Below are 7,642 nucleotides of genomic sequence, written 5' to 3'. Positions count from 1 at the left end.
TCATTCATAAATCACTCTGAAGTTCCCTTAATATTCATCCTGAAACTATAGAACACTTTGCCAAATCCTTCCATGGTTTATTTTTAGAAAGTCCCCCAGAGATTTCCTTCAATAAATTTTGCATTTTCAGCAAGTTCTTCAAGGATTTTTTTTTTATAAAATCATCCATGGATTGCTACATAAATACCTCCAGAGTTTCATGAGTTTCCCAGACAATGTTCCATAGATTTATTTTTCAGAAATCGATCCTGAGATTCTTTCAAAAAATAATTCACGGATTGCTTAAAAACTCTTCCGGCGTTTTTTTTAAGAAAATAAAAGTTTAAAATTCCTTCAGAAAATTTTCTAAGGATTAGTGTAGAACATCTTTTAAAACAGCTGACAGTACACACTCGTCCAGTACAGACGTGTTTCAGCTTTCAGCTTTTGCTTCATAAAAGCCTATTGTTTCGGCTAACTTGCTTTGTTCGCCTCTCGGCGGTGGATCTTTGTTGAACCGCCATAGCATTTTTATCCAAAGCGAAACCGACGCACGTGGTTTCAGAGGTGTAATTTATTATTGGCCAGGTTTCACAGTGGTTATTTTTCGGTTCTGAAGTGCCCAAAACTAGTGCGTAGCAGCAAACGAGTTTCTCCGTCTCGTCAGCATGGCGCTGGCGAACGGGTTTGCACCTCACTTCGGAGACCCAGGGTGGCCCGGAGGTGGAAGCCCGACAAACCTACTTAACGGTGAGTATACAGGACGACGATTGCCAGACTTCATGGATCGGGATGGAACCTCAGGACCACTCCAAATACTGCGAATGCAAGCCGTCAACGGTTCCCTACCAAACGACCCGTTTCTTCTCCGGTTATCCGTTGAGAAATGTATTGGAGGACCCATCGCTGGAGCATACAAAGAGAACAGAGGCCTCTCCTATGTTCTTAAGGTTCGGAGCCAGGTGCAGTTCAACCGTCTTATGAAAATGGCACAGTTGAACGACGGCACAGCGATTCAAATTTCTGAACACCCGCAACTGAACCAGTCCAAATGCGTTGTTTCGAACTACGATTCGATAGGACTCTCTGATGACTACATCCGAACACAGCTAACAAACCAAGGCGTCAAAGACATACGACGGATTAAGAGGAAAACTGCTGATGGAAAATGGGAAAACACTTCCACTATCGTTCTCACCATAGCCGGCACGGTAATCCCACCGCATATAGATTTTGGCTGGTCTCGTTGCAGAACGAGGAATTTTTATTCATCGCCTATGCTATGTTTCCGGTGTTGGGAATACGGCCATACAGGTAAGCGCTGCACACAGCCTTTCCGTGTGTGTGGAAAATGTAGTAAAGTTCATCCCGAGGACAAGATTGCCCGCGCCGCTGAAGCCCCAGAAGATGCCAACACCATTGCTGACCCATCCAAAGATCGCCCATCGTGCACCAACGCTCAATTTTGCAAGATTTGCCAGGTAGATGACCACGCAGTCTCAAGCCGTAAATGTCCCGCGTATCTGAGAGAAGTTGAAATTCAACACATCCGAGTGGACATGGGAATATCTTATCCCCAAGCCCGACGAGAGTTCGAGAGTCGACACGGCACCAACAATAACAATCTGTCGTATGCGGGGATCGTTAATTCCAGCAAGGATTTAGAAGTTGAAAATCTGGTGGCCACGGTCAAACAGTTACAAGCTGACGCAAAATTGAAAGACCAACGCATCGCAGAAATGGAGAAAAGTTTACAAAACCGTAGTGTCGGTGATCGGATAGACACGGTCCAAAAGCATGGAACCATTGAAGAACTCGTCTGTAAAGTTTCTGAACTCTCAGCAACGGTTCTGAGAAAGCCCTGGCATCGAAAGATGCAGAGATTGCAAAACTCCGATCACGAAAACCCAGCTTTGAAATCCAAGACAGTAACTCCGTGGTGTTCATACCGGAGACACCAGCTACCCCCATCTCTTCAAACAGCTACACCAACACAGTGCCTACCCAACAAGTAATCGACTCGATAGTGACAGACCCATGTACGGAATGGTTTACTGCGAAGCACCAAAGTAAGGTAAACTCCACTGGAAGTGGAAGGGATAGAAGGAAAATGCAGGAAGAAGACGAACAAGACGATGCAGCATCCGACGAAAGTATGAGTACCGCTCGCTCTGGAGCATCTGGAGACAGTGCGACCTCAGCTAACACCCGTTCAGCAATCACGACAAAACGAAACCACCCCAAAGTTGGCAATAGCAGTGACTCTCAAACCCTCTCTCCTAAGGCCAAGCGAAAACCCAGCAGTCGCAAGACTCGCGGAAGAAGTACAAGAAAGTAAACCCTATATAGCTGTTCAGTCCTCCTCATTAACATTCGACAACTAGTACAGTAATCAGCAACCTTACCATCTTCGATCCCAACATAAGAAATGAAGATATCAAGAACAAGGAGTCGACTGAACAATCAAGCAGAACTCTAGCTAACAAGACGATGAAAGAAAAAAGTTACAACAAAACGGATTACAAGAACCCTCCGAAAAGATATCCAACCAGAAATCACTGTAAACCAACTCGATTCATGCCAAATAATCCAACATCGCCACCTGAGACACCCAGCCACTTCCCGCCACTTGGCCCAGAAGCAACTAACTGTTATCTGTACGATCAGCTTCATAAAACGCGCTACGGAATCACTGCCATCATAAAGCCAGGCCCGTCGGGTCTCACCAGGAAATCTAATCGCCTGAAACCTTGTTCAGCAAAAGTGGAAGAGCCTAGCATAGGCAGCCATCCACCAGCACACACCGCTTCTCCATCCTTGGACTTCAACACGGGACCCGTCGTTTCAACCCCGTCTACTGTGGATCGTATATCAGGTTTGCCCATTTACAACCATGTAAGTTATTTTTCTCCTTTTTCTGTAACGAGCGACGGACAGCCTCAGCATATTGACGATTTTTTAACAAACCCTACTGTTACGACGGGGCCCCTCGTTACGCCGACACCGCTGAGTATGTCGTGTCATCGGTCGACCGACAGCTGGCCGAGACACGTCATCAAACTGACAGAAAGAAGATGCGATGAAAAATTGAAAGTCATGCAGTTGAACTCAGTTCGGATTGTTCTAGGAATTTATTAAGCTAGACAAAATACTATTCTACCTAATCTAAATTTGATATTCTACTTAATTCTACCTTACACCTAAAGTTCTGTACGCATTCTACAGTTTGAATTCTGAATCGTAAGTAATAAGTTCATATTATCATGCAAAGTTGATTGTTGATTATACTCATCACTATATAGGCTATCGCGTGCAGACTTGCCGATCCAATCACTCTCCGCTCAGAAATTGTCGGTTCACTAAAATGTATGTAAAGCCACAAAATTGTAAAAATGAATTACACTAATAAACCCTATTTCAGCTTGAAGCTTACCACCAACGACAAATTTGAGTTTGCTATCCAGATTTAGTGAAGAACCCCAACACCTACTAACGAATATAATCTAACCTCATCTCCTCCACCCCGGTCCGTAGTGCACACGCCTATGTCGATCACAGGCAGGACAAGACTAGAAACAAGGGCAAACAGACAGGTGTTTGCTTTGCAGTGGAATTTAAACGGTTTCATTAATAATCTTCCTGATCTTGAACAGTTAGTACGAGACAAACAACCTGCACTAATAGCTCTCCAAGATATTCATAAAGTCACCCCCATAACAATGAACAATACACTTGGTAAAAAGTACAAATGGACCTCCAGGATCGGATCGAATATCTACCATTCAGTGGCACTCGGGATTGCGGCAGAGCTCCCTCACTCAGTAATTCAGCTAGACACTGATCTTCCCATCGTTGCCATCCGTCTGTCTTGGCCGTTCCCGATTTCAATAGCTTCTTTCTATATACCAAATGGAAAAATACCAGACTTGCGTAACCAAATGACAGAAGTAATCAAAAAATTACCAGGACCAATTATTCTACTTGGTGACTGCAATGGACACCACCAATCGTGGGGCAGCCCCAGGAACAACTACCGTGGATCGATATTGGCTGAGCTAGCAAATGAGAATGGACTCACCATCTTAAATGATGGGTCGACAACATTTTTTAGAGGACAAGTTGAGTCCGCAATTGATAGATCATTAGTCTCTGCGAATATAGTACCACGTTTTCTCTGGAAAGCAGGTACGGACCCTCTTGGAAGCGATCATGTTCCCATAACTCTAGACCTCAACGACAGTTCACCAGAGACATCGCGGCGTCCTCGCTGGCTCTTTGCCCAAGCGGATTGGACAGGATTTCAAACCAGCATCGAAAGCGCCCTAGACCGACCACCACTTGATTCGATATCGGACTTTTCAGATTTGATTGCTGAATCTGCAAAACCTTTCATCCCCAAAACCAGTTCAACACCAGGCCGCCGAGCTCTCTATTGGTGGAACCAGGATACGAAGGCTGCCGTCAAAAGCAGACGGAAAGCTCTGCGAGCGGCCAAACGTCTCCCTGCTGGACATCCCAAGCGAGAAGAGGCCTACCAGCTTTACCGTGAAAAACGTAATACTTGCCGACAAGCCATTAGAAATGCAAAAGAGCAGTCATGGTCAAGTTTTCTCGACGGAATAAATGATCAACAATCTTCTTCTGAACTATGGAGAAAATTCAATGCCATACAGGGCAAAAGGAGAGTCAACGGGATGGCTCTCAAAATCGGAAGTATCACCACACGGAATCCAGATACAATAGCTGACGCCCTAGCAGAACACTTTGCGGAATTATCATCCTTACAAGGCTATTCAAAAACATTTTTAAAACGGCATCCATCACCAGAAAACGCAATTCAAAAGTTTCCCATCCCCCCAGATAGGGGAACGTCCATAAATTACGTCACGCAAAAATCAACCATTTTCAACCCCCCCTCCCCCCTATGTCACACTTTTTGTATAGGACCTCTGAAATTTTTGTATGGGTCGTCACACTTTGCTGAACCCCCCCTCCCCCCTCAAAGCGTGACGTAATTTATGGACGCTCCCTAGAGGGCAGGATTTTAATCAACCATTTACACTGAAGGAGTTGGATTTTGCTCTGAAAAAATGCAAAGGCAAATCGGCAGGTTCAGACGATGTAGGTTACCCAATGCTAAAAAATCTGCCAGCTTGTGGGAAGCGCACACTATTACACCTTATCAACAAGGAATGGAACGCCGATACACTACCAGAGAGCTGGAAGCATAGCCTAGTTATACCTATCCCTAAACCAGGGGGGAATTCTAGCGATCCAACAAATTTTCGTCCCATTACTTTAACAAGTTGTGTTTCAAAAGTGATGGAAAAAATGGCTAACAGAAGGCTGATTCAATATCTGGAAGAAAATAGTAAACTAGACCAAAGGCAACACGCTTTTCGTCCTGGGCAGGGGACTGGCACTTACTTCGCCACCCTGGGACATGCGCTAGATGAGGCTTTAAACTGTGAAGAGCATATCGAGATTGCTGCTTTGGACCTAGCAAAGGCATATAATAGGACGTGGACACCCAGGGTTCTTCAACAGCTGGCCGATTGGGGAGTCACTGGACATATGTTGTCCTTTATAAAGAACTATCTTTCTAATCGATCTTTTCAAGTCCTGATTGGAAATCAACGATCTAAAATAGTTCGCGAAGAAACCGGAGTGCCCCAGGGCTCAGTAATAGCAGTTACTTTGTTTTTAATTGCCATAAATGGAGTTTTTGAATGCCTTCCTAAAGGCGTATTCATATTCCTTTATGCTGATGATATCATCATTGTAGTGGCTGGTAAGAAACCCAAATTAATCCATCGAAAGCTCCAAGCAGCAGTAAATGCTGTAACAAAATGGCTAGTCTCTGTCGGATTTGATATCTCTGCTAAAAAAAGCTACCGAATGCATATGTGCCGTCATAAACATCGCCCACTCACTAAGCCAATCAGCATTAATAAAGTAAATATCCCCACCAAGAAGACGCTTAGAATACTTGGAGTCACACTGGATCGAACCCTGAGTTTTAAGGAACATTTTAATAATGTATACACAAGCTGCAAAACACGGGTCAATCTATTGAGAACCATATCACGTAACCGCACTAGAAGTGACCGATCTTCCCGATTTAGAGTCGCAAATGCCATTTTGAATAGCAGAATCTTCTTTGGCCTGGAGCTTACTTGTATTGCTTCCGAAGAGCTGCTCAAACGAATGGGGCCGATATACCACGGAGCGATAAGGATTATCTCGGGGCTCCTTCCGTCAACACCAGCCACATCTGCCTGTGTCGAAGCCGGTATGTTTCCTCTGGAATATTGCATGGCCGTAGAAATTGGTTGCAAAGCTGTCAGCTTCGCAGAAAAAACAAAAGATGATGGGTCGGAGGCATTCACAATCCGTGAGGCCAACCGTATCCTGCAAAGCGTGGCCGGCGTTGAGCCCCGGTGAGCGGGGTTCACTGGTGTGGATCTAGGAGCTGGCAGTCTCCCCTACCCAAAATCGACAACTTTTTCAAAAGAAGGTTCAATGCGGGTTGCAATCAGGCCAGGATCAAATCGGCGTTCGCAGAAAGAGTGACCACTAAATATGAAAACTTCAAAATAATTTATACGGATGGCTCGAAAGGTGGAATCAGAGTTGGTATCGGTATCTACAATGATGCATTCACAGAATGCTACAGGCTTAAAAGCAACTGCTCAGTATTCTCGGCTGAAGCTGCTGCTATTTTTCAAGCGGCAAAGTGTTTATCGCCCACTCCACTTTTAATAGTATCAGATTCGGCTAGCGTTTTAGAAGCCCTAACATCACAAAGCCCAAAACATCCTTGGGTTCAGGCTATACATACGGCTATAGAGTATAGGAACAGTGAAACGGTCTTCACATGGGTCCCAGGACACTGTGGGATTCAAGGCAACATAGAGGCAGATCGTCTTGCCAATCTGGGACAAACCGCTGCATTTTTCACTAATAAAACTCCCGGACAGGATATAAAAGCATGGATTAAAAAAAGAGCTCACTTAGCTTGGGCCGAAAAGTGGAATCAAGAAAGATTACCTTTCACTCGGAAAATCAAAGGTGAGACCACCGAGTGGATCGATCGTTTGTGTTGTAAAGAACAGGTCACACTTTCGAGACCCCGTACTGGTCATACTCGGTTGTCGCACAACATGGGAAGCGGCCCTATCTTCAAAATTCTATGTGACACTTGTAACATTCCAAATTCGGTGGAGCACTACGTAACGGAATGTCCAAAATTTGAACCACTTAGACAGGCACATCATATTAGCAGCATTCGATCTGCGCTTAGAAATGAAGCAGCAGCAGAAACAGAGCTAATTTCATTTCTTAAGGAGGCTGAGCTGTATAAATCTATATAGAAACACCTCAACAGCCCTGCAAACTAGTACGAGCACACAAAAATACTACAGCAATAGCAGATGAACTTGGACCTAAAACGTTTAATGTATTGATTACTAATACATGATTCATATACCTACCACTCTCCCCTAAATGCGTGGGAGATAACACACTCCAAATGACTGCAATCGTTTGCTGGAATAGGAATTTTGTTTCACATATTTTCTATTTCTTCCGATGTAAACAATCATAACTTTTTGTTTTAAGTTTTTGACAGTTCCCAGCAACGGATACGAATGATGCGAATGTG

The 7,642-nt window shown here is 44.4% G+C and overlaps 1 long non-coding RNA gene across 1 annotated transcript; it reads left to right on the top strand.

The window, feature by feature from the left end:
- The first annotated feature begins 2,957 nt into the window (after positions 1-2,957).
- LOC134291596 (uncharacterized) lies at positions 2,958-3,664 on the top strand. Its single transcript, XR_009999175.1, has 3 exons — positions 2,958-3,219; positions 3,282-3,345; positions 3,401-3,664. It is a non-coding gene; the product is annotated as an uncharacterized LOC134291596 (long non-coding RNA).
- The last annotated feature ends 3,978 nt before the right edge of the window (positions 3,665-7,642 follow it).

Source organism: Aedes albopictus, chromosome 3, assembly GCF_035046485.1.
Source record: "Aedes albopictus strain Foshan chromosome 3, AalbF5, whole genome shotgun sequence".
NCBI classification, from domain to species: Eukaryota; Metazoa; Arthropoda; class Insecta; order Diptera; family Culicidae; genus Aedes; species Aedes albopictus.
Note: the sequence above shows the minus strand (reverse complement) of the source record. Positions and strands in the feature narration are given on the sequence as shown.